The sequence below is a fragment of the Spermophilus citellus genome (assembly GCF_964194105.1).
Source record: "Spermophilus citellus genome assembly, chromosome: 8".
NCBI classification, from domain to species: domain Eukaryota; kingdom Metazoa; phylum Chordata; class Mammalia; order Rodentia; family Sciuridae; genus Spermophilus; species Spermophilus citellus.
The window spans coordinates 143,135,170-143,162,869 of NC_138189.1; positions in this window are offsets into that span (position 1 = coordinate 143,135,170).

The following is a 27,700-nucleotide window of genomic DNA, read 5'->3' on the forward strand; positions in this document are numbered from 1 at the left end:
TTTTAAATACATCAACCTACAAAATATTCAAAGACATTACTAAATGATAATGAGTTTAAATTTTATTAAGATTTTATGCTTTGTTATTAAACATGGAATATGGAATGTTTTGTATTTATAACTCACAAAAGTATATGTATTATACACATACACATGAGTGTGAAAAATTAAGAAATTCTTTTGTGGTTTATTAATAAGTGCTATGAAAAATTTCTTTGGGTGAATATACTGAGGAGAAAACAAATTATTAAACAAGTTTGACAGGTTCAAATGTGCCGACGTGTGTGTGTGTGTGTGTGTGTGTGTGTGTGTGTGTGTGTCTGCCTGCACACTGATGGATTTCATTCTCTGAGTAAGTTGCACAGCAGTTGGGATCAAATAATACACTGTTAACAAAGCATGGGCCAAAGATAATGCTATTCAAAGAAAAATTCACAGGACTACTAAGTGAGACTAAGTTATATACATGCATCTGCGCCAAACAATCTTACTTTCTCTTCTCAAATCGCTTCTTTTAAATGAACAGTGTAATTCTATTTAGAAATAACAACACAGAATGAAAGTTATTCTATTATTTCTTTTTTATTTTGTCTCTTTCTGTATTTTATTGAACTTTTTGAATTTTCCACTTAACTTTTCACCTATTAAATTTTAACAAATCAATAAATAACTATATCTTTAGTTCATCCTCAATAATTATTGTTTTCTGTGCTAATTAGTAGCTTTAAGCAATTTTAATTAGTAATGTTTGCTTCGTGACAAATAAAGAGGAATAATTTTATTATTATTATCATTATTATATTAAAGAGCACTCCAAACAGACTAAGAAGATTATGTATAGCAACAAAGAGGCTTAAATTTAGCTTATGTTATTGTGAAATGAGTATAAGGGGAAACAGAATTTTACTATGTCATGCTTCCAGAAGAACTCAATCTTGCTGCCTTTCACTGAAATTAATATTTTAGTAAGAAGATTTAGGGAAACATATTTGATAATCCGTGCTTGAACAATATGTGCATATGCTACTTCATTTTTCCTTGTGCAGATGGGAAAACCTCTGGTAAGCCTCAGATGCCCACCCAAACCCAGCACTCCTTTGCACCCCTGAAGCATCCACCCTATTCCAGTTCTTCTGTGGAGGAGGGTTGTGCTGTGCTCTCCATCCAAAGCCATTTAGTTTTTCACTGTATTTTGTGATGTTTGCCTGTCTTCTCCCTCAGCACTGATAGGCTAAGAAGGAATCCAATTTTTTTTTTTTTTTGCTCTCATATTCTGTGCTGTACCCAAAGACAAGGACAAAAGAATCACAAAGAGAGGCACAAAGAGCCGCAGTCACATAAATCTCTCAAATTCTTTATAGCAATATCACAAAACTGACACATTTCTTAAGCAGATGGTCCTTTCCACATGTTTTTATTCTGAAATGGTAATTCAAAGCCATGACTGAAAAGGTTAGAAATCCAAAAACTATATAATGGATATTTTGATTAATTCTAGTCCCATTATAAAGTTGCTGGGTTGGTTCTTCTAAAAAGCAGCATCCAGAACAGAATTAACCCTGCAAGAGATTTTTCAGGAAGGATGACTGCAAAGGAGATGGAGGAGTGGGGGAAAATGAAAAGAACCACCATGTCTTCATGCAGTTTGAACTCAGGTTAAAGACAAAAGAGGCAAGGAGAGAAGTGTGTGTAGAAGCCCCTGACACTGCAGTGCAGTGCGGGGTTCAGCATGGCTTTGAGGAGTCCTCCAGCCAAAGTCTCTGAGCACCCGAGGGTTACAGCAACTGAGGAATGGCCATGCCCTAGGACTCCTGCCACTTTCCCTCACTGGCTGGGATGGAAGTGATTAAGATCACTCAGTGGATGGGCCCTGCTCAGCTATGTCCCTGAGATCACCTGCACCACATCATATACCTGTCAACACTTTCATAAATATTTTTGTGGCTAAAAATAATGAATTTTTCTCCCAAACTTTACCTATCTCCTATATTTCTGTATAACTCTGTCAAATACTGAAATGTCAATTAATGGGAGAATATTGTGTTCTTAATAGAGGAATTAGAATAAGCAAAGTTACACATGAGTTGGAAGAAATTTCCCAGTTTTTGTTATTTGCTTTGATTCTTTTCATCTCATTAGTGTGTTGAGACCATGTTCTGCAGTGAGATCTGATGCTCAATCTTGGGCTCTTTTTATGAATACATGTATATTAGTTTCAATCACTTTTTAGATTATTTTGAGAAGCTAGGCTAAGATTTGTTTTAATGTATATTTTTTGCACTTTTTTCTCTATTTTCAGTATTTTTATATTAACTTTCATTTTATATATCTGTCTGAAAATATGTTGAATAAAAGTACAATATCAGTGTCATTTAAAACTTGTAAAATATTTTGCATTGTTAATACTGTTTCTCAGAGGAGCCAAATTAACCTATGATATGGATAAAATTAATCAAATAAAATGCTGTTAAGTTTTCAGACTTAAATCTGTCAAACATTACTTCAAATCTCCATTTCAGAATAAATGTTGAACTTCTCATGGTGATGTTTACTTGCAAGGAGCTATATTGGCTAACACTGATTCAGTAGTACTAATTTCACTGGTGCTAATGTATCTCTATGACAAAAGGTTAGATTTGATTCTTTTCAATTTCTTTATTTCAAATCTGTGTTTCTTGGATCTTTGGGGAAAATAAAGGAAACAAACAAAGGTCAAAACTGGTTGAACTTTGGAAAAAATGATGAATATAACAGAAATAAGAAAATTTATTTGAGGAAATTTTGCGACTAAAGTAGAAGCCCCTTCAGTGCAGTGTGGGGTTCAGCATGGCTTTGAGGAGACCTCCAGCCAAAGTCTCTGAACAGAATTTGAAAAATTTTGCATCTAAAGTAGATGCATTGAAATGCTCATCATAGAAATATACATTGAGAAAATATGAATGAATTTCATAAGGATTTTAAAGTGAGGAATATTAAAAATCATGCTGCTGGACAGTGTCCACCTTTTTCCCAAAAAATAAAATAAAATAAACAGGAAATGACAGAATATTGGATCTAGGCTTACATGAATTTCAAAAGAATGTTGGGAGATTGAGAAGAAAAATCTATTATAAGTTTTGTCCTTTGACGGCAATGAAGAAATTCTTCTTACTGAGTGCCTTTAAGAATAACCTTGGTGTAGACAACACTGAGCCAATAGAGATCAGAGATTGGGGGGGGGGTGAATGAGTCATATGGTTGCTAAGGTGCCAAAGGCCTAACCTCTCCAAGACCTTGAAGATAAGAGTGAAGAGTTTTAAATTGGATTCAAAATTGTACTGTATTATTTGGTGGAGGTAGGGGTGGAAGCCATAAATTCAAAAAGTATTTTTCCCTTTTTCTTTTCTGTTCTTCTCACCTTACCACCCTTTGGGATTGATTGCAGAAATATCAAAATATCTGGACTCACTCGTCTGGCTTCATACTTTCTGAGTTACCAAACAAAGAAAAAGAAATCAATAAAGGTTTTGCCTGGTCCTTGTCACAATGCACTGCACTTTTCCAGTGCATTTTGTACTATTTCAGTCACCAGGAATTATCTAGCACTTGGAAATCAGGTACCCAACTATCTCCCATTTTGATACAATTACTTCTATATCAACTTTAAAAAAATATGTAAAACCTTCAATTTTTGAATTTATAACTATAGTTAGGTATGAAGAGTTTTTCATAATTTTGCAAAGATCTTTTTCAAATATGATAACTTTTAGAAATGTTATTTAGGTTTAATACGTAGCAAATATGCAACAGAAATATTATATTTTACACATATAATTTATATGGTTGCCAGTTTTAATGCTTCAAAGAAATTGAATATGTTTTATTAACATTCTGAACTAGCCATTGGTCTTATGAATACTTGTCTTACATTTTGAAAAAATATTGCATTTATGAGTGATTAAGATTAATTAAAATAAATCATTTCTTTTTTTCTATTACTTTTAAACAGGACTATCACAATCTCATGGAATTATATCTGTGATGATATGTGAGTTACATTTGATTTGTTGTCCTTCACCAAAATTACACTCTATGTAATCATAGTCACAGGAAACTCAATTTAAATTAATTATTCAAAGCATATTTATTGTGAGACAATGATATAATACTTCACTGAAGTTAAGACATATTAGAATTCATCAACCTTTCATCTTCTAATTAATCAAAGTAGAGATAAACACTATTGACGTGATCTTCCCTCTATAGACACAGGATACTGATGGCCTCTGCTCTTTTCTAAAATTACATGCAGCTGTGATTTTTAAAACCAATCCAAACTGACTGACCTCAGAAAGAGTATTGCAAAAAATGACTAGATATGCCAGTTTCCTCGGTGGCTTTGGTTCCCATGAAAAGTGCCACCACTGTGTCCAAAGTGTTTCTCCAAACTGCAGTGACCTTCCTATCCTCTTAGAGCTTCCCTTCGTTCGTGAGCCCTCAACTCTTATTGGAATCACTACAGCAGCCTTACGGTCTCTCTTGCACTGTGGTATCACCAAGTCATATTGACCTTGTCATTTTTTCTTCAAAATCTGAAATGGCTTATCTCAGGCAAAGGAATATCTTGAAATTTTCTTTTGGAACTCTAAGCCTTCCACAATTTCTGGTCAACCTACATTTTTTCTTTTAATTTTATAGTACTTTCTGAAATACATCCTGTATTCCAATTATACTAAAGGTTTTATTATTCCTAAACTGCCATGTTTTTCTTAACCGTTTGCACACATAAAGTGTTTCTTTGTTTAACATAATTTTTTTCCATTTCATTGATTAATGACATTCTACACTGTGGATGCATCCACACCAAATCTTAACTAATTTCTGAAGTTCCTCCACCCCAAATCATCTTGGAATGACTTGTGGTTCCTTCAATTTTCTTCATGAGCTTTAAGCAGACTCTAATCCTACTTTTATAACATTTGATAATGATATTTTTAAGGAATCCGTTGTCCCAGCTCAATGCAGTCAGGCAGAAGAAATTTCTTACAACAGCAGGTTCAAATAATTTGGTTTACTTATGCCTTCCATTGATGGAATGAGGCCTACAAACATTAAGTTTTAGTTGGTGTAATGATTCTAATGTTAATCTAATTCCACACACTCCCTCAGACACATGAAGAGTAATGTTTGACCAAATATCTGAGTACTTGTAACTCTTTCAAGTTGACACATGAGATTAAGTATCACAAATCCAACTCTTGTCAACTTTGCACCTGTACAGAGCTACTTAATCCATACCTAATCTCAGAATAAAAACAATAATAAGGGCACAATTTACCAAATATAATATTATACTGCCTACAAGAAGAAAAATATAGTCCATGAATGAGATTTACTCTTATCCTATACCTTAAATACTATGTTGAAAATTAGTAATACATAAATACTATAATTCAAAGTCAATTTATATAACAAGTGAAATAAATAAGAAAGAAAACAAAAATAAACACAGTTCTCACCTGGATCCCGTGCAGGTGATGGAAATGGGATTCCCGTTGGTGGAATGGGTTGGCTGCAAAATAAAAGCTAAAAAAAAAATGGAATGATGAAAAACCACAGGACTCAGAAAATAAGCAGGGGCAAGGCAGGTTAAGCAATCATACAGATGGAGGTCCTATACTAAAAAGGCATAATGGAGCCTGCACTTGCATTATTTATATCGGGAAATGTCAAAGGCCTTCCATAGAATGTTCTTCACTAAAATGTGTGCAGTTGAGCTGTCCAGTTCCCATTGGGGTAAGACCATCTCTGAGCTACTATGAGGGATCTTCCTAGTACAGCAGAGATACAGGTCATGTGCCTTGGGCAATCTATTGCATGGGAGAGCCATGGATAGTTCCCGAGGTTAAACTTAAACTTAAAATCTCCCTGGCTACCCTCAAGTAATTCATGGGTAGCTTCCTGCACACAGTCATGCACAGACATACTCATAACAAAATAAGGAAGAAACATTTATGTCAATTACAATCCTCAGTTTTTTATAATGTGTCCTAGGTGGTATTTATCATTACTTCTCTGAATACCCATTTTACTTTTTCCTGAAGGATTTAGGCCACTAGCAGACTTACCGGACTGAGTTTTTGCAGATTTCCAATGTCCTAGTCACTGGGTGTTGTGATATTAAGAGAGACACGAAGAAATTGGATGTATTCCACATATATGCTTTCTTACCCCTACTGTGGAATCCTAGTTCAATTTCTGCAGAGGAGTCAGGATTAGTCATCTGAGACTGCACAGGAACTCCTTTCTTCATCTGTTAGCTCAGGGCCATGTGGAGCCTCAAGTGACCAGGAAGCAGCCATTGCATCCATTTCAGTGCCGTCATTATTTTGTCATCTGGTAGAAACCTTCCTTGCTTTGGATCTAAGACATCTATTTCAGCATAGTATAAAGTGACCAGATCAAGGAACAAAAATTTGCTAGGGGGTCACTAAGGGTAATATTGAGTGGCACCACTCCCATTTCTACCCATTAATTTCTGAACTCATGAGTCCTGACTATGGGGAAACAGTAGCATATATTTGGTGTTTAGAGAAACTTGCTCTAACCTTTCAAGGTACTGCCACCTAGCTGCTCTGTAACCTGATCATCAAAAGGCTATTCCAGGAATAGAGGTGAGGCTCAGAGGTAGAGCACTTACCTGACATGTTCAAAGCCCAGGGTTTACTCTGCAGCACTGAAAAAGAAAAAAAAAAAACATAAAGTAGGGAGGAAGGAATAAATAATAAAAGGTTTTCCCACCACTCTATTTTGTAAGATGCTTCAGGTTAGTAAGACAGAGACTTCCACGTGCATGGGCCCATTGTCAGATCTCATTTACTGCTAAGATATTACCTTGAGTAAAAACAATGCTGTGTAGAAAATAATAATGGTTAATAAGGAATCTGTGAAATCTGGATGTCCACAGGTAGTGGTTTTGGCAGAAACATTATATGCAGAAAAGAAATATCCATATCCTTGTTCATAGTGCCTTGTCTAGTAAGAACACAATTCTCAGGTGGCTAATTCATTACCCCCAAGGAATGGTTTCATGTTGGGAACTCAAAATTGGTCTTTGCTACTGGTATATGGAGCATTCATTGGTGGCCATATCTTGTCGTCAGTCATTCAGTCTTGGTGAGAGGAAGTCCATATTTGTGAGACTATGCATAACATACATCAATGCCACCATGGTCACTTTGTACCTACTGGGTGATGATATGGGTCACTGGGGGAATAGACAAACTGGTATTCATGAAATGGGCCATTTTGTCCATTTGATTAGTAAACTGTGCTATGCTGAGGTCATTTTTTGGTGTTTATTCACAAAAATACAAATATCTTCCTATGTGATGCCTAATCAGAGAGGTGTATCCACAAACCTTATTCCCAGGTTTCCTTGTTGACAATCTTCCAATTGTGTTCCTTTTAATTTTGTGATTACCCCGGCAAACAATTGGCCTCGTTCCAAGAATCTTCATACATTCACATGTCTATTTCTCCTAAGCAGAGTGCACTACTAGACACAGCAGCTAAAGCTCTGTCTACTAGGATTGACCTTCCCACCACCCCTTAAGAACATCCTGGAATATTCAGATATATAGTGCCACAGCTGCTTGTCTTTTTCCCATAATACCTGAGAAACCACCTGTAAACCAAGCCTGAGTCTTCCTACTCTGTCACTTGCAGATAGGAAACTCCTAATAAGGCCATAGTGCAGTTCAGAGAGAGTAAGCAATAATATATATATATATATATATATATATATATATATATATATATATATTATAAATATATATAAAATTATCTCCTCCACTATATTTGCCTATAGGAACTGTCAAAATGGCATCCTTATTTGCTACTGCTACTGGAGAGTTGATGTTCCTCTGGGATGGGGTTGATATACTTCTAAAGTTGCATTGCTGACTTTGCCAGTAGAAATTGAACTTCTTTTGGAGAGCTTGTAGATAGATGCAGAGTGAAATACATTCATGCATACTTTATACTGGGAAATGTATTTATTCCGTCAACCAATGTACACAGAACTGCCATAGCAATGGAGCTGGAGTCTCCACCTGGTTAATCTCATGATAATACACTCCAAGATTCATCGTTCTCCAAAATTTGTCTTCTAGACAGACCAAAGAATAGAATTGAATGGAGTGTTAGGCATCATCACCTCTATAACTATCAGGTACTTTTTGGTGGCACTAATTTCTGAAATTTCTCTATGACTGTGGTTTTGCTTTGGTTTTTACCATTTTCTTTGTTAGATGCAGTTCTAGCAGTTTTCACCTGGATTTTATCATAATAATCTTTGCCTTACAGGTCACAGAATCAATATGGATATTTTTCCAACTTCTGAACATATCTAATTCAATTACACATTTTGGAATTAAAGATCTAACCACGGATGGGGAATATGACCCACTGTGCCCACAGTGAGGTGAATGTGAGCTAACACTCTATTGACTGCCTGACCTCTCTTACCCTGAACAGTTCACAGTGACACTTTAGGTATCTTTCTGTCCATACATAGTAGTTTTCAGATCATACATGTAGCATTATATCTGGAAATTTTAATCCTGAGCTTTTAATTTATTTTCATTTTTTTTGTCCAACAACGTTAGAAGCTAATACGCAACTCTCATTAAAATAACTTAACAAAATTGTTTGAATTTATCATATAAGCAGACACCCAGATCATTTTTTATAGTAATTTAGTAGTACTATCCAATGGTGACATTTTGTGCACCTCTGTTTCTTGATCACGCCATGGAATATTGATGCTATCTTTACCACTGGAAATAGAGCCATTATTTAAAGTCAGATTATATTTTTAGAGAAATCTGGACTTTTTATTATGTAAAGCCAGATTAGATAGTCAATTCCAGAAATATCAAAACCAGTACAGGGATAACATCCTTAAAAGTCCATTATTCTTAGTAACAAAATATATATTAGTCAAGAACCTTCAGAGAGAAAGGACCAAGTGGGATGTACGTGTGATGTACACTCAAGTGTTACTTGGCTTTTCTCTCAGTCTCTATCATGATAAGGCATTATTTCACATCTTAGTGAGACTGAGAAGTCCTAAGATGAGCTGTTGGCAAGATGGAGACCCAGGGGAGCTGTGTAGTGTATTTCAGGTCTGTTCAAAGGCTTCAGAACCAGGAGAGAAGATGGTGTAAGACTGAGTTCAAATACCAGGAGGTTTGAGGACCAACAACAGTGAAATGCTTCAGACAGACCAAAGACTAGAAGAGACTGATGACTCTGAGGATGGAGGAGTTCCCTTGTACCCAAGAGGCAGTCAGCTGTTTTGTTCCATGTAGACTTTTAATGAAAAGATGAGGGCCACCCATGGCCGGCGGAGAGTCCAATGTTACCTCCAATCTGCAACACTGTCACAGACACACTCACAATAATCTTTGACCAAATACTGAGCATTTGACCAAACATCCAGCATGAAGGACCAATGATCAAGTCAACACATAAAATTAGCCATCACTCTGTGATTGTGAAGGTTAATTAAAATCACACACAGTGAAAACATTCTGAAGGATAAAATGAGAGTATAGAGGTTAGGGCCCTCCTTGCTGATATCCCTTCTTTATCAGTGACCCTCCATATTCCTCACACTGACCTTCCCTCACCAGAGCTGCCTTGGTTGTCCTTGAAGGCTTTTTGCTTTCATGGTTTTTGTGCCAGCCCCTTCGCATTCTTCAGTAATCTGATCAGAGATGGCTGTGAAGGCGAGGTTGAGATTTTGGATCTTGGTTCATGTCCTCGACTGTATCTCAGTGTCTTTGCGGTGCTTGTTCCACAGTATCCTCCAGCACAATGTTTTCTTCTTCCTGTGTCTCTCACTCATTAAGCTTCATTAGAACATAAAATTCAAGGCGGTAAGACTTATTTTGTGTTTTCTGCCACCACCAGATAGAATATTGCTAAGCATATAGTAATCTATCCGTAGCAGGTTTTTTTTAAGAAACAATAAATAGCTGATGAATAAATATGAATGAAGGATCCCATGATTGCTGTTCTGCAATCCACTTTTTCATCAACTTCTACCCTGCATAATAAAAAGGATAGTAAAGAAATGCTGCCCACTTCTTATCCAAGTATATTTTTCAAAGTTGTGTTTTACACATAGCATGCAAATAGAAAATCACAATGATAATTTCCCTCTGGTTTTTATCAGTTATTTAAAACTTTACATTTGATTTAATAGTCAAGCATTGAATAAAGGCAATTTACATTCATTCATCTATTTCACAAGTTACAAATTGTTTCTGAATATACTGTCACTTTAAATAAACATAATTTGGAGGAGCAAATGAATAGATTTTATGACTCAAATTTTACAGGTAAGCAAGTAGGCTCATTGCAATTAAGAAACTGATTTACACTTCTTATCCATGGCTAATAAGTAGTAGAATTGTGATTTGTTTTAAATTTTGTATCAGTGCTGTTTCTACAATTATATACCAGCTCTCACATCTATGGGTGTTGCTTTAATACATTTATTTAATATAGAGTGACTGTTATTTTAATTTCAATGAATGAAAGGCTATTAAAATACAATTATAACATCCCTAATGATGATTAATATATTAATTTGTTGTAATAGATTAAAAATGTTCTATAAAGCTTCAAACAGCATTCGTATAATTCATGTCATTTGCTACTATGTATACAATGCATATTAAAATGTTACTTTTCTCTTCCCAGGATATGAATGTCTATATCATTCAGGCTGCTATTATGGAAGTCTCTTCAGTCTAGAATCAAATTTGGTTTAGGTTAGTGTTGTGTTATATATTTAGGTGGCATGTATGTAAAATAAATACATGCGAACATCTAAGTTTACCCATTTGAAAGTATGTTAAATGAAACAGTGTTTCACTTTTTTACAAAGTCCTAAATTATTCTCATCTAAATTTGTAACAAAACAAAAATTTCATTTTTTTGTCTTTACCAGTATACCCATAGTGTATCTTCATGTGACAACTGATATAACAAATGAATTGATGATAATCACATGAATTGAATAATTTTCACAAAATTAAATAACATTCTACTTAGGGTAATTAATCAACCAATAAGCTTAACAGTGCAACAAAGAATATCAAAAAACTTTCTAATTTGATATTCCAAAATTTGATATTCCAAATTTGATATTCCATAGTGGTATAAATCTTATTCCACTTGGTTACTGTAATCAACATTTAAGAAACACATGTACAACTCTTACACACTCCTGCACAAACACTTATTTATAAACAAGAACCAGTTAACAAAGTAAACTAGTTTAAAAATATGCATATTACATGACAAGTGTTTTTTGCACATTATATACCAATAATGTTTTGTAGGTGTATGTATGTATGTTTCCTACTTCAGTGTCCTTACATGTGTCTATTATAAATGATATATAATTGTTATTTTCCCTTATTAAATTGTAAAAATATAAGGGATCTTGAGTAGGTAGATAACAAGTTACTAATTTTATTATGATATTTTTGTCTTCTTTTTCTCCTTTGGGATATGTGTATTTACTTTATTCAGACATTAACTCTGCTAGTTTCCTAAGGCTTCCATGACAAAATACACAAACTGAGATGTTTAAAAAACAGGAATGGTTTTCCTCATATTTCAGGGGGCTAGAAGTCCAGGATGAAGCTGGTGGTAGGATTGGTTCTTCTTGATGACACCTTCTTACTGTGATCTTAGATAACATTTATTCTTTGCATCTATATTTCTGAGGTTCTTGCTGGTAAGACATCCCATACTAGAGATTGGATCCTAAAGGAACCCAGAGTTTCCTGTATTAAAACTATGGTTCTCTGCTTCTAGTTGCTTGGAGGTTGTAGAACTGTTTTTTAATTTACTTTTTATTCTAATTTGGTATATATGACAGCAGAATGCATTACAAGTCATATTGCACATATAGAGCACAATTTTTCATATCTCTGGTTATATACAAAGTATACTCACATGATTCATGTCTTCATATATGTACTTAGGGTAATGATATCCATCTCATTCCACCATCTTTTATACCCCCATAACCCCTCCCTTCTCCTCTCACCCCTCTGCCATATCTAGAGTTCCTGTCTAATCCTCCCATGCTCCACCTCTCAACCCCACTATGAATCAGCCTCCTTATATGAGAGAAAATATTCAGCATTTGTTTTTTTGGATTGGCTTACTTCACTTAGGATTATATTCTCCAACTCCATCCATTTACCTCCAAATACCACGGTTCTATTCTTTTTATTGCTAAGGAATATTCCATTGTGTGTGTGTGTATCACAACGTACATAAATGGTGAATTCAATTATTATCTACAATATAATCAGTAGTTTTGTAAAAGGGTTTACAGTTTCTGATGGTGGACAAAGAACCAGAGGTGATGTGTACAAAGATAAGTTAAGGAGGTAGGAGGTGAGAATATAGAGTTATTATATCTTTGGAAGGGCAGAAGAGAAATCTAAGGAAGGTTAGTAGCAGGTGAGTAGAGAGGAAGTAATACTTCCCACAAGTAAGGGGCAAGACAGCAGATTACATAAAACAAACATACATATATATTAAGAAAAATAAACAAAATTTTAAAATAGTAAAAATTGGAGGAAAAAATAAAAAAAAAAACAAAAAAAGAAAAAGAAGAGTATAAACACAACTGTTAATATGCTTTCAGTCATCTCAGTCCTCAATATCCTAATTCATGAAAAGTACTTGTTTTCATATATGCTTGGGATGTGAGGGAAGGAAAATAGAGATGGAAAAGAAAGAAAAAAAGGAAAAAAAATCTCAAAGGAAGAAATGAGGATTGTTTTGGTTGGAGATCAGTATCTTTCCTGCTTCCCTTCCTATCCAATAGGTGGGGTTGTCTATTGTTAGCTTGTGTCTGTGTCCTCAGGATGGTGAAGGCAACCAGAGAGGACGGGTTGGCCCTGGGTGGAAGGAACCTGGAAGTGGGGTGTGGCACCCTCCAGTCCATGAAGGGAGACTGCACCTCAGGGATCTCTTTAGGGCTTGCTCCTGTTATGTGAGCACCTGGTCTTATCTCCTTATCTCACATGAAGACCTCCCAGTTCCTGGTCTCTGTGTTAGTGTCTAAACTGTCTCACACTCACCCTCTCCCTTAGTGCTTCCTAATAAGGGACCTTTCTCTCCGGGGCTCCTGTGTGTGGCACTTTGGACACACCATGCACCTGCCCTGCTGAGAGCTGTTTTGTTGTTGGGCAGACACCTGCCCTGGGCCAACAGCTTCTGGAGAAAGGGGGAAGTTAGAAACCAGGTATCCCTCCAGCCAGAGTTCCAAACTGAGAGTTGCCCCCACTAAAGATGGTGATGAAGGTGACCAAAGATGGAGGTGTTTGCTTTCAGTGATGTGGTGTAGGGTCGGGTGGGGAGAATGGGTGATGTCATTGGACAATGAATTCAGAGACTAGGTCTGTGACTTGCAGTGTGTGGCTGTGGTTACCCTCAGAGCCTGTGTGAAGATTCCTGGTGAGGGTGGGCCATGGCAGGGGAGTATCTCCTTTGCTGCAGAGTCCCAAGATGGAGGCAACAGGGAGAACCCCACGTTGGTAGATGGGGGTCCACACAGAAATAGTGGCTGGAGATCATACACATGGGTAGTTGCCAGGTGTCCTGCATAGGAGCTGTGTCTGGGATTTCTGCTTGGGTGAGTGGCCAAAAGTTTTCCGTGGGTGCTGATGCCCATTGTCCCATTTGGGCACCCAGCAGTCTTGCTCGCACGAGTAGTTGGGAGACCTATTCTGATGCTGAGGCCTGGAACTCACAGAGAAGCAGTATTCTCACTTATTGAGTCCCAGGTCATGGAGCAACAGAGAATGCTGCCTCCTTCTGGCCCACCACCATCTTGGGAGGTTGTAGAATTTTTAAGAGAGAAAAGGATGAGGTAAAGTGCAAATATTTCAATTGGTTTGTTCTATGAGTTTTTTTAAATGTTTGAATTAAATTGAGTAGTAGTTGTGCTATCTGCACGTTTTTTTTTTTTTGTTCTCTGTACTTCCATAAATTGTTAGTTTGAGCAATTTCATTAATAATACTTAATATGTTAATTCTACAATTGTGTGCATGTAGGTAAATTTTATTTTCAATAAATTTCATTATTTGAAGAATGAATGAACCTTTTAAAATTGATATCTTAATTAATATTAAATAGAAATTCGCAGAAAGCACACTATTGATTTTAAAGCAAAAGAAAAATGTCCTTTTAAATCCAAAGAATAATGTAAAATAATGTTGAGGGATAACTATTGAAATTCTAGTTATCTATTACATTTTTCAGTAATCATAGTGAATGTTATCTGGTGAATTTTGCATTCATTTTCTAAATAACACCAATTAATTCACCTCAAAAAAAGATGAACTTTAAATTAAAAACATTCAGACATCCAAAGATCAGAAATACAGATGCTTTCATGTATAAAAATTTTTATGACTCACATTTATGTATAAAAGTCTTTAAACCACTTTTTTTCTTAATGTGAAACAAACAACATTTTCCTTGATATAAAAGCAGTACAGAATATATTTACCTATTTCTGCCCAATTTATTAAATGACTCACATTTGACCATTAGCAGCTGCCTAATACTTAGATATAATAAAAGAAGCCTTCCCAGGTCTGCACTAATCAGTTGATCACTGAGAAAGACACACACAAGATAATGTCTATTAGTCCCTTGAGATGAGCTCAACACTCTCCGTCCTATTGTCATTTCCAGGAATGGAAACAGGTCCTTTTAGTCTTTTGAATCAAATCTGGATCCAGTTAATGAGGAGGACTAACAGAAGGGGTTGTGGATGAATCTGATTATGGATTCTCCCTCCTTCCTCTCTGCTTTGCTGTGGATTTCACTTGCTCCTCTGTGAGGGGAAATCATGGACTGTCTGCATCAGCCACTGCACACAGCTCTCCCTTATCCTGAGTTCCACTGACTAGTTTTCCATCAAAATTTTAGGTCTATGTATGGAAACCAAGACTTACTGCTTCCCAGCCCTATTGACTTATCTAAAATCATCCACTGCAAGTGTCCTACCTTTCCTGGTAGACATTCTGACATTTTTTTTCCATTTTCTTGCTTGTCTTTATTTTTTCATTTGAATTTTAAGTATTTTAGGATTGAAAACCAGACATTCTTAAATATAGACTCTACTACTATCATAAACTAGAAACAAAAATAATTATAATATGAGCATTAATGTTATTGATAATATTAAGACCCTAAAACTGGCCAGGCACTCTTGTAAAAGACTTAAACATTAACACCCATTATATAGATGAAGGATCCAAAGCAGGGAGAAGTATTGTTACTATCCAAGGTCTCACTGACAATAAGTGATGAAAGAAAATATGTGACAAAGAAAAAGAAGACAGTTACCAGGTTAAATGATATTTAACATAAACACCTTCACATTTGCCTTCTAATAATGTCAACCATTTGTGTAAAAGTTTTGTAGCTCTTTTTAAAACTCAATATCTCAAGACATTTAAAATTAACTTATTTCTCAATGCAACATTTTCAATTGTAAGTAAGTTCTCCTTCATTCAAATTAAAATATACACATTTATTTCCAAAACAATAAGGTATAGCTTCTGAAAAATCTCATTAGCTCAAAATAAATATGTGCTGGATATTTACTTTGGTTATATCAATGCATCCCTCAAGGAAAAAAAAAAATCATTTTTAACTCTCTTGCAATTTTGCAAAACATAGATTATTTCTATCAGTGTTTGCCTTCTGACATTCAGGTGTTTGTTGGAAATATTTTTAATGTACATATTCTATAAGTCCTTACTCATCCAAAATTAGTACCATTGGTATCACTCTTCCCTCCATTTCTGGCTTAGACCTTCATCTTCTATCACCAGAGGAAAAGCATGGCAGATCCACAGAATCAGACCCCTGCCTATGCTGGGCATTCTGTGGTGAGCTCAGCACAACCACTGGGACATTCCAGTGTTTTCCAGAGTGAATTTACCCAAAAGATTCCAGGCAAAAATTGCCTACGAGAACAGGAGTGTGTGAAAATTGGAAAGCAAAACTTCAAAGAAAATCATTAGTCTAAGGAAATTGTGGAATAATAGCATTAATAATGCAGGACTTTTCCTGACCTGTGGTCCTGACAGACACCGGAGTTATGTTCTCCATACAGAGTGATCTCATTTACCTGAATAAATGTTTGTCCAAGTATCTTCCCAATCTTCCCAAACAGTGACTTTCCTAGCCCATTCCATATTTCTTTAAATTCCACTTTCTGTGTGACTAGGAATCCTCAAAGAATTGTCGAGCCTCAACTTTCCTGATGAAATTTAGATGCTGGCCATGTTGACATAAGTGGTGTGGGTCTGAGAGAGCTCAATGATGAGGCCTGGTTTCCTGATTCAATCAACTTTAAACTTATTGAGAACCTCACAACCATTTGGACCATGAAAACAAGCAGCTGTTCTTCACACCATTGAGTTCTCAGAGACGTTGATTTTTGTGTGACTTCCCCTGCTTTGCAGTATTTAACCAAATTTTCATACATGTCCACATAAAAAGGATTAGGATTTGATTAAATCCTACATGATTAAAAAGAAATGAGTTGTGTGCATGTTGATCAGAAGGCATGAACAGGACAGAGGGCACCATACCAATGATGGCAGTTGAACTTCAGTACTAACTGGCCAGCCAACTGATTGAAGCCTCCATTTAGGAAGCTATAATTTGAAACAGGAAAAGCAAGAAATCATGAACCCTTAAGAGGAGAAGCTAAGAGTATGCAAAAGTTTGGGTAAGAAGAAAGAAACAGTTAATGTTTAATGAAGTAGGAAGAAAATAATGGTCATGACAAATTGAGACCATATTAAATTTGTGCTAGGAAATTCTAGGCAAAATTAATACCTATTGATGAGAAATGACTAAGCCTTCCCATTGATATGCTATAGCTACTGTTGAACTATTATAAATTTCTTGTGGTCTAGATTTTCTAACAATGAAAAATTCCTGCCAAGAAAATTATTTTTTTCCTTTAGTTCCTCAGGTATATCAAAAGTGGACATACTTAAATGATCCATGTATGCTGCTATTCAATTCAAACTGAAAGCTGTAAATAAAAGATAATTTACTCTACCCTAAATTTGAATGCATTTTGCAGCCATTAGAAAATGAGAAAATATGATTGCACGTTTAATTTTTGTCTCATTCAAATCTGTCCTATAAATTTGTGTTAAATTTAGACTAATGGGAAGTTAAACAACATGAGTGCTGTCACTTCTGTTTTAAACCTGATGCCTCCCCCAAGTCACTTCATAGATGTCACTTCTCTGCTATAAATAAGAGATTTGAAAAGGGAAGCAAAGTCTCCTATTTGTAATCAAAACTTGTCTAGAGAGTAAACAATTCCAGCTGTGTTTTTAAACTACACAAAATGCACTGCTTTTATTTGATTTAGGGCTGCAAAAGTCCTTGATCGAGAAAAAAAAAAGAGGTTCTTATTTATCCATTTATGTCTTGAGGCTCCAATGAAATATAGACGGATACTGGAAGAAACATTGTGATCCTTATTGAGATATGCTAGCTAGCAAAATCTTCATGTATTTCACCCCTTATTTATGCCTATGTTTGAAGAGGAAGGAAAAAGCACACTACAGATTTATAGTTTTTAACTTGTTGAGGCAGTGAATAATAGAATTTTAACATCCAAGAGAAAGGCTTGGAAAATATTCATTGCAGATATTTATTTTATTATTCTTTGATTTGCTCATTCACCCCATAAACATTTTGTGCCAAGAACTAAGCTAGAGCTAAAGATATAATACTCCATAAAATTTTCATTCATATGGAAGAGAGAGACAAGAAGCAAATAATAAAAACTATAATGCTATGTAATGCCCTGTGTCAGTTGCAGACACTTGAAATGCAGGAGACATGTATGTAGATATTTAGGGAATGTGTATAATAACTTCCATATTTTTCTGCCTAATTTTAACAAAATTTACATCCAAATGATTACATCCCGGGCTAGGTTTGTGGCTCAGATGCAGAGTGCTTGCCTAGCACAAGCAGGGCTCTGGGTTCAATCCTCAACAGCACATAAAAAAATAAAATAAAATAAAATAAAGGTATTCTGTCCAACTACAACTAAAATATAACATTAAAAAAAGATTACATCCAAATACAAGGATGACTAGCTAGATTCAGAGAAGGTATCCAGGAGTTAGATTTATTTTGAATAATCTAGTCATTTTCTACACAGTAGGTTTGAAGATTTGAAAAACACAAATTACATAAGAAACCTCATATAGACCAAAGGCCATTCCATTCATGAACTTTTACCTGATAGTATTGTATATAAATATTTCCTATTTTAAGTCCTTAAGTCACTTATTTGTCTCTTTTATTGTTCCTTTATCAAATAGATTATGAAAACTAAAAGGTAAAGTTTTTCTTTACATACCTCAGAAACCTCAAAGAATGGTCTATTTTGAGTACAGGACCTACACACTGCAGAAATGAACTAATTGCTTCTTGAAAGCATAAATGAATGATTTAAAAGTAACCTATCTATAAATATCAGAAAGCATTATCACCAGTACTATCATGATTTTTATATTATTTGTTTACTTATTATAGGCTATTAAATTCCAATTGCTTAAGTATTTTGATATTTCTCACAAAGGAATTACATTGATTCATTGATGCATGTTATGCTAATTTAACAATCTGAAATCTCAGTGGTATAACACAATACAGATATATTTCTCACATCTTGTAAGCCCTCTTGGATCTTTTGATCTGTGTTAAATAATACAGCAGCAATTCAGCAATAGAACTGAAGAGGGTTCCTCCATGTGACACATCTGAAATTTCTGAATTTCTGTGCCTGATTAGCAGGAAAGGCACATACCGAGACAAAGGTACACATCATTCTCATTTTCATACCATTGAATACAACAGGTGATACAGCTATGTTTAACTGCTAACTGGAAGGAAAAAGAACTAAATATGGGTGAGGAAATAGTTTATACCAAAATAGATCTAATATTTTGGGGTACAGAATGGGAAAAATAATGCTGGGTGTATTTAAGAGATTAAATATTACTTAGAAGTAGAAAATACACCATGTTTTAATGTGGAGAGCTGTAAATTGTGTCGACTTAAAATTTGTCTGCTCAATAATTAATTTTTTAGTTATAACACATTGAGTGTAAATATAAATAATTGCAATATTGCATGAAAATAAATGTATGGCAAAATAATTGTATGGCAAAATTATTATCTCACTTCTCTCTTTATACCCAAAGGACTTAAAATCAGCATACTACAGTAATGCAGCCACATCAATGTTTATAGCAACTCAATTCATAATAGCTACATTATGGAACCAACCTAGGTGTCCTTCAATAGATGAATTTATAAAGAAAATGTGGTATATATATTCAATGAAATATTACTAAGCTTTAAAAAAAGAATAAAATTATACCCTTTGCCAGTTAATGGATCCAATTGGAGAATATTGTAGTAAGCGAAATAATCCAATCCCAAAAAGCTAAAAGGCTGAATATTTTCTCTAATATGTGGATGGTAATTCAAAATAAGGATGAGGCACTAGGGAAGAACAGAATTACCTTAAATTAGGTAGAGATGAGTGAAGGGAGGGTAGGAGAGATAGCAGGATGAAACAGACATTATTACTTTATGTATATATATGACTGCATGACCAATGTGATTCTACAACATGTACAATCAGAAAAATGAGAAATTACACCCCATCTTTGTATGATATATCAAAGTGCATACATTCATTCTACTGTCATGTATAACTAACTAAAACAAATTTAAAAAATTTAAAAAAGAATTCTTTAAGAAATAGGAAGTTCCAGATAAATTAAAAAATAATGTCACAAAAATGAATGTTTACAAAACTTGATGAACTCTTTCCTCATCCTTGTAATAATTACACAATGGAATAACATTGGTCTTGAGGTCCTAAATGGCTTTAAAGTATCAAGGTTTTTAATAAAATGAATCAATTGGTAATAACTTAGTAATTGATGAGAGATTTACATAAATGAGGGGTGTAATATATAGAAAGATTGAGGTCTGTTATATTCCTGGGTAATCTCTCCTCAAGTATTCAAGTAAGTTTCCTTAATACATATGTGATTAGAGTCTCTATCTTCTAAATCATGTGTTCTAATAGAATTTTATCCCGAAAGAAGAATAGCAATAACATGACACAATGATTGAAAGGCAAGTGCCCGATACATAAGCTTGTTATAATTGCCATAACACACGTGGTAGGGATGATTAGAATAAGAGTATTCTGGTCATGGATACTTGAGAAGTTTAGAATGAGAGGTGGCTCAGAGTTCTTCTGTATAGCAAGTGATGATTTTCCTTTTTAAGACAAATATCCCCATACATGTGAAACCCAGGACTCTGTTTCTATAAAATCCAGATACTAATGCATACACCAAACTTCTCCCTTCTCCTGAAGTTCATTCACAGTAACGCCTCATGCTAACCCTTTCTCTGAAGCCTTGATTCTCCTTCCCCTGTTCTGCATTAATGAAGGCCTCCAGGGAAGGATGCTGCCTACTCATGCCTACCTCAGTGTTATCAAACGGCTTCCATGACACACTCCACCTATGCACACCTGTCCTCACACCCAGCCCTGTCTACACTGTCACTGATTTTAAGACCAAGTCCTGTATTTAATACGAAGCTGGATCATTGGGCCATGGATTTAAAATCAATACTTTCTCAGGCTGGGACTGGCAATTTTGTGGATATGTATTGTGCTAGACCACGAGGCAAAAAAAAAAAGGGAGAGAGAAAGAAAGAAAGAAAGAAAGAAAGAAAGAAAGAAAGAAAGAAAGAAAGAAAGAAAGAAAGAAAGAAAGAAAGAAAAAAGACCACTGATTCCAATTAAAATCAAATTAAATCAAGCTTATTATTTCGACCGACCCAGCTGCCTCTCCCAACATAAACCATGGGAGCCAAAGATAGCTCTGAAGCTTTCTAGAAGCACAGCTTTATAGCCCAGAATGTTACACAAAGGGGGGTTACAGATAACAAAACTCTGAGGAGATAACACAAAGACTATTGATATTTTTGCTGGCCCCAACATCAGAATTTATGAAGGTCATTAAAGTCTCACAAAGGGTTGTTACCTGGTCAGGGAAAGCCAGGTATGAGTGAGTTCAAGGCATGGGAAGGCATTCCAAGCAGTTTAGAATTTGCAGTTATCTATAGTAAAACTGAAATTAGCTTTTTATGCTAATTTTTATGGCAAGATGGCTCCCAATTTTAAGAGGGAATCAGACTGGGTGTATCATCTAGAATCTGGACCTCACTACAACTATTCATCTACCAGTTACCTTAAGTTTTTGCCAGTAAATTGACATGACTGAAGCTTCTTGCTTTGCTAATGTAGAATTTTGGGAAAGTGTTTATTCAACATTTATATCTTTACTCTGAATTACAAAATTATTTTCATTATTGGAACATTGTTGTCTGATTGCATAAATATTCTTTGTAATTTTTTCCTTTTAAAAAAGGGTTTATAACTGGGCATGGTGGTGCATGCCTATAATCCCAGAGGCTCAGGAGGCTGAGGAAGTAGGATCACATGTTTAAAGTCAGCCTTAACAAAAGTAAGGCACTAAGCAACCCAGTGAGACTCTGTCTCTAAATAAAATATAAACTAGGGCTTGGGATATGGCTCAGTGGTCAAGGGCCCCTGAGTTCAATCCCTGGTAGCCCCCTCCTCACAAAAGGGGGGCTTATTATCTATTCAAAATAAACATTATTTTGGTAAAATTAGTAGTATGACAAATTTAAATCAGCACATAAAGCATATTCTTCCACTTTTCTTTTATGTTGATTTACTTGACATTCAATCCAAATTTCAGGTTTAGCCTCATTTGTATTTCACACCTGTGTAAGATAAAGACATTTGCATCTTCTCATTGACTCAATCCCCAGAGCATACTAATGAGGTAGTTAGTTTGTAGAGTTTTTCCTTAGTTTACATAAACCTGAACCTGGAGGTTTAAAATATTTTCCTCCATAGTATGTACACCTCAGGAGTTATGAAATTACATATTTTTTGAAGTTGCCATTCTACTTTCTCCCTATTCTGGAAAAATCCCTATAAAGATAATATAAGAAATGATTAATGTTCTCCATAGTTAAATACTAAATCTTTTGTATACTTTATAACATTATTCTTCTTTTTATAAAAATTGAGGACATTCTATTCATTATTTTTTAACAACATGTGTGGTTTCTACAAAGTCATCATTTGCATTTAATATTTATAACAAAGAAATGTAGAAAGAACACATTTATGATACCCAGCCTCTTGTAATGTATAATTTGGGGCATTATTTTGTGAAAAGTACCAGTTAAACTTAAATAATTATAATATTAGTAGAGACTGTACACTAGAATAGTGTTTTAACTAAAATAGCTATAGTTAAATTTTTCTATATTTTTGATATGCATATTCATGTGTATGTGTGACTGGGTAAGGTAAAGTTGGGCAGAAATGATGAGATTTGGATTTACTCAGCTAAAAAAGAATCTCTGTACAATCCAAGAGTCTTTCTGTTTTGCCATTTTTCCTAAATTTATTTGACTAAACTCAGTAATGGTATTTTCAATCTATTGTTATTTTAACTCTTACAAAGATTCCCACTGGTAGGCTTTTATTAGATAATGTTATCCTTCCTTAGCCAAGAGAGCTTAACTGTCTTCTGAGTTTTTCTTTTGACAATATTCATTTATTGCTGTGCAAAAATATTCCATGAAGAAATACATATTAAAGTACACAATACTTACATTAGAAGTGAGCACCTCAATAGAAAAAATGTCCCTTGATAGTATGTATACTTTAAAATTCTTCATGTTTAACACACAAAAAAAGAGCCACTAAAGGGAAAGTTATGATCAGCACCAAACTATACTTTTCGAGTCTGATTTTATTGCAGAATAACATATATTACGGGCAAGTTTACGGAATAAAATGGCACTCACACATGGCTTATAGTTTCTTGGCTTTTCTCATCCATTTCTATCACAATGCTAGCTAAAGCAAGCCATTTAAGAATATAGAGGATCATTCACAAATTGTGGCAGGTATTCAACCTGCAAATTTCAGAGCTGTCAAGGTTGAGTGTTTCAATCAATTTTGACATCCTCTGGCATTCCCTTTCATATTTGAGCTTCTATAAATAATATCCTTTCTTAGGTACCATTTGAGGTTCACAGGCTTATTTTTCCCTGTAACATATAGAAAGGTTATATTTTATCTCTTAGTGTGTCTTTTCTTTTCTACCTTTAGTCTGAAAAAAAGTGATATATTAAATGAGTTACTTGATTCTGAAATGTTATATTGAAAAGAAATGCATTGCAAAGTGATGTATTCATAACAACATACCATTTTCCATTTGTAAAAATATATTTCTATAAAGATCTTAAAATATTTAAGAACTTTACAGTAAGGTCTGCAATAAAATACTTTTCCTATTATTTGAAACAAATACTTCTAAAGATTACTGATAATTTTTATGTATATATATCCAATAATCATAATAGCAATAACTATATTAACATTTTTAGTCCTAATAGCTCTATTATTACTAAATGGTTTCATCTAGGAACTAAAACTGGCTTGTTTAAATTTTTGTATCATAAGAAAGTTCTGCTTATAAGTTGTTTTCAACATCAAAATGTCATAAGAAAAATTCCAAGGGAAGAACAAAGAAGAGTTCTTACTTGTTTTGAGTTTATTTTATTCTTTAATCAGCACTTTGATGTGATACGCCATCCTAAGTAGAAATCATTGCTTGAACCAGAAAACTTTGGTCATAACTTGTCAAAAATTCTTTAAAATAAAAAGAAAATTGATATGGAAAAGTTGTGAATTTTTTTTCCTCCCAAATCTAAGAAAGACTCAGGGAACACAAAATTACTCACTCGCAGTACAATCTGTCATTTATAGGACCCCATTTTTATGGGAGGAGCCCTGAAGCCCCAAGTGGCTCTCATGGCCAGGGAGATGAAGGAGGAATTTCACTGCTCAGCTACGGGCATTTTTATAATCTGGTAGAGGTCATCTTAGGTACTCTTGGCATGCTGACAATGATTTATTACTTTTTTTTCTTTCTTCCTTTTTTGACAGTGAACGTTTTAGTCTTGCATAGATTTCATTGGAGGTGTGCTCATTCTCCATATTTACTTGTCAGAGGAGACAGATGAACTTGTTTCTCTATCAGATGTCAGTAGTCCCACATCTCCTCTTCTCCTTCCTGGGGATACCTTGCAGCATCTATGCAGCCACTGGGCAATCAGGTTATTGCCCAGTGGCTGTGTTTAGATGTGAGTAATTTTAGAGTTGCCAAAAATTCAGAGAATGACCATGTACCCAATGTCCCATGCCCACACAGGCACAACCTTGCCTCTGCTGATATCCTTCACCAGGCTGGTACAATTGTTTCAAACACATGGAACCCACATTTGAATATATGTTCAGTGATTATGAGAAACAAAGTGGTGACTTCCAAGAATTTCAAATGTCAAATAAGAAAAAAAAATGTGTAGGACCTCCTTACATATCCAAAAAAATATATCTTCAGATTATGTCAGTAAGCTGGAAAAAAATGAATATTGAATAAGCTTTTAATATTGATAACAGAGTTCCCAGTTGTTCACTCACTGACCAATGGTGAAAATGTCAAATGGTTATGAATCAAGATGATCATACTAGTGAAGATGACATTAACATAGCAAAATGAAAGTGGAATGAGCTTATTCCCATGAATTGTGTGGCTTTTGACATACTGTTTCTTTTAAGAAATTGGTCCATTTCATCTAGGTTATTGAATTGGAGCCACTTAAATTTTCATAGTATATCTGTGTTATTCTTCTGATGTCCATGGTCTCTGTAGTGATGGCCTCTGTGGGAAGCAACTCCTGAGCTATTTAGTGTCTTCACTCTACCTGGAGCCAAGGAGATTTTGGTTTGCCATTGCAAGCCATTTTGTGGCTCCTCCCACTTAATGGATCACACAGTGCACATGACCCCAGTCTTTGCTTAGCTAGGAAGGCTGCTCTTGTAGCTCCAGAATTGGGCGTAACCCATCGAGCCTAGCCTAGACAGCCCACCTCCTGCCTTATGTGGCAAAAGAACATTCTATGAAAAAACCTTTGATGATTTCCCCCCATAGAAATAAACAAAACAGGAGCTCTCGCTCTCTTTTTTCAGTGTGGAAGCTCCACCCCTAAGGTCCTAGAGCCCTCCTGCCTTCACTTTTCAAAGTTACTTTCTGTGTTGTGTGTGTTTTTGTTGTTGTTGTTTTGGTTTGGTTTTCTGTTGCTTTTTTTTTTTTCCTTAGCTTTATTTTGCAGCTCACTCCAGGAAAAGGAATTCCATTTCCACCACCCCTGTGAGATGTGGGCGGGAGGCCTCTCTTTCATTTTTTATTTTAATAATATCTCTCTCTCTCTCTCTCTCTCTCTTCTTTATCCTGATGAGGAGCTTACTAATTTTTTTTTTGTCATTTCAAAAAATTAGCTGTTGGACTTGTTGACTTTATTGATGTTTTGTTTTCATTTTCACTGATTTCTATCCCAAGTTTTATTATTTCTTTTCTTCTGTTCACCTGGATTATATGAGTTCCTCTCACCTGTAGCAGTGGTTCACACCCATAATCCAGTAACTTGGGAGGCTGAGACAGGAAGACCACAAGTTTGAGGGAATTTAGTAATTTAGGGTATACTTTCTCAAAATAAAAGTTAAAATGGGCTGGGGATATATCTCAGTGAGAGTCCCTGGATTCCATCCAAAATAAATAAATAAATGAATGAATGAATGAATGAATGAATGAATAAATATGCTCTTCCTGTTTAGCTTTCTAAAGTGAAACTTAGATCAAGAAAACTTGATTTTTCTCTTCTTTTCTAATATGTATATTTAGTAATGCAATTTTTCTTCTCTCCATTAGTTTTAATATTTCCCATTAATTTTTTTAGGTTGTATTGCCTTTTCACCTAGTTCCAAGAATTTTAAATTTACCTTGAGATCTCTAATTTGACACAAGTATTATTAAAAATGTTTATGAATCTGTAAGTACTTTAGAATTTTCTCTTTCTGTTGTTGATTTCCATTGTTCAATTATAGTCAATAAGATATTGTAGTCTAATAAGATATTGTATAATTTCAGTTATTTTAAACATGAAGAGTTTTACTTCATGCCCTAGAATGTGTTCTATCATGTTGACTGCCCCATGTAAGCTGGAGAAGAATGTGCATTCTGCTGATTCTAAATGAATGTATCTATGCATGTTCATTGCATCTAGTTTATTAGCAGTGTAGGTGACCTTATCCTTCCTCATTTTCTGCTTGCTACACCTTTTCATTCATAAAAGAAGGGGTGATGAAGCCTCCAACTAAATATAGGACTCATCTATTTCTCCTTGTTCTTCTATTAGTTTTTGCAGTGTGTATTTGCATTCTATTACTAACACCTTGAGGATTACTCTGTCTTCTTCAAGAGGTAATTACATCATGATTATGTAATGCCTCTCTCTCTCTCCTTAATGATTTTACTTGCTTAAAAGTGCACTTAGTGAGAAATTAATAATATTGCAACTACAGCTTCCTGGTATTATTATTATTATTATTATTATTATTATTATTAATTTGGGTTGGGATGGCATATCTTCTCCATTATTTCACTTTCAATCTAGATGTCTTAATGTTTAAAGTGGGTTTCTTATAGATAGACAGCATATAGTCGGGTCTTTTTTTTAATATACTTTGACAGTTTCTGCTTTTTAATTAGACTTTTAGGCCATTTAAAGTGGTTACAGGCAAAATAATATCTATCATATTAGTTGCTCTCGTCTATTTACTGTCCTTGTTGTTTGTTTTTATTTTGTCTTCTACTCTTTTTATGCCATTTGTGGTTGTAGTTGTGCATTTTATATGATTTCATTTTCTATCTTCTTAGCATATCAATTATATTTCACCTATTTCTTTCACTTTTTATTGGCTCCCTTGGTTGTTTAAATACATGGTTATAACCAATTCAACTCTCCTTCCTATAATAATATGCCATTTCAGAGGGAGTGCTGGTAAGTTATCACAACAACATACTACATATTTCTAATTCCCTCTGAACATTAAGTTGTTATCATTTATTTTACTTGTGTGTAAACTATAATCATCAGATTCTTCTATTTTATTTTTAACAATTTGTTGGATCAATTAAAAATATAAAAATAAAAGTTATTGTTTTAGCTTTATCATTCCTTAATGTTCTTTTTTTCTTTATGTTGATGAGTTTTTGATCTACATTATTTTACTTCTCTTTGAACAACAATTATTTCTTAAAAGGAAGGTCTATTGGCAACAAATTCTCAGTTTTCTGTGGTCTCAGATTATTTAATTCTCCTTCACATTTGTGTTATAATTTCATGGGTATGAAATTCTAGGTTATGCCATTGTTGATGTTTTCTTGACACTTTAAATATATTGCCATATTCTCCGCTGACTTGCACAGTGTCTTGAGAAGTTATGATTAGAAATCTTTTATCTTCTTTATCTGGATATTTATATCTTTCTCCATTTGGCATTTTTTGTGCTAT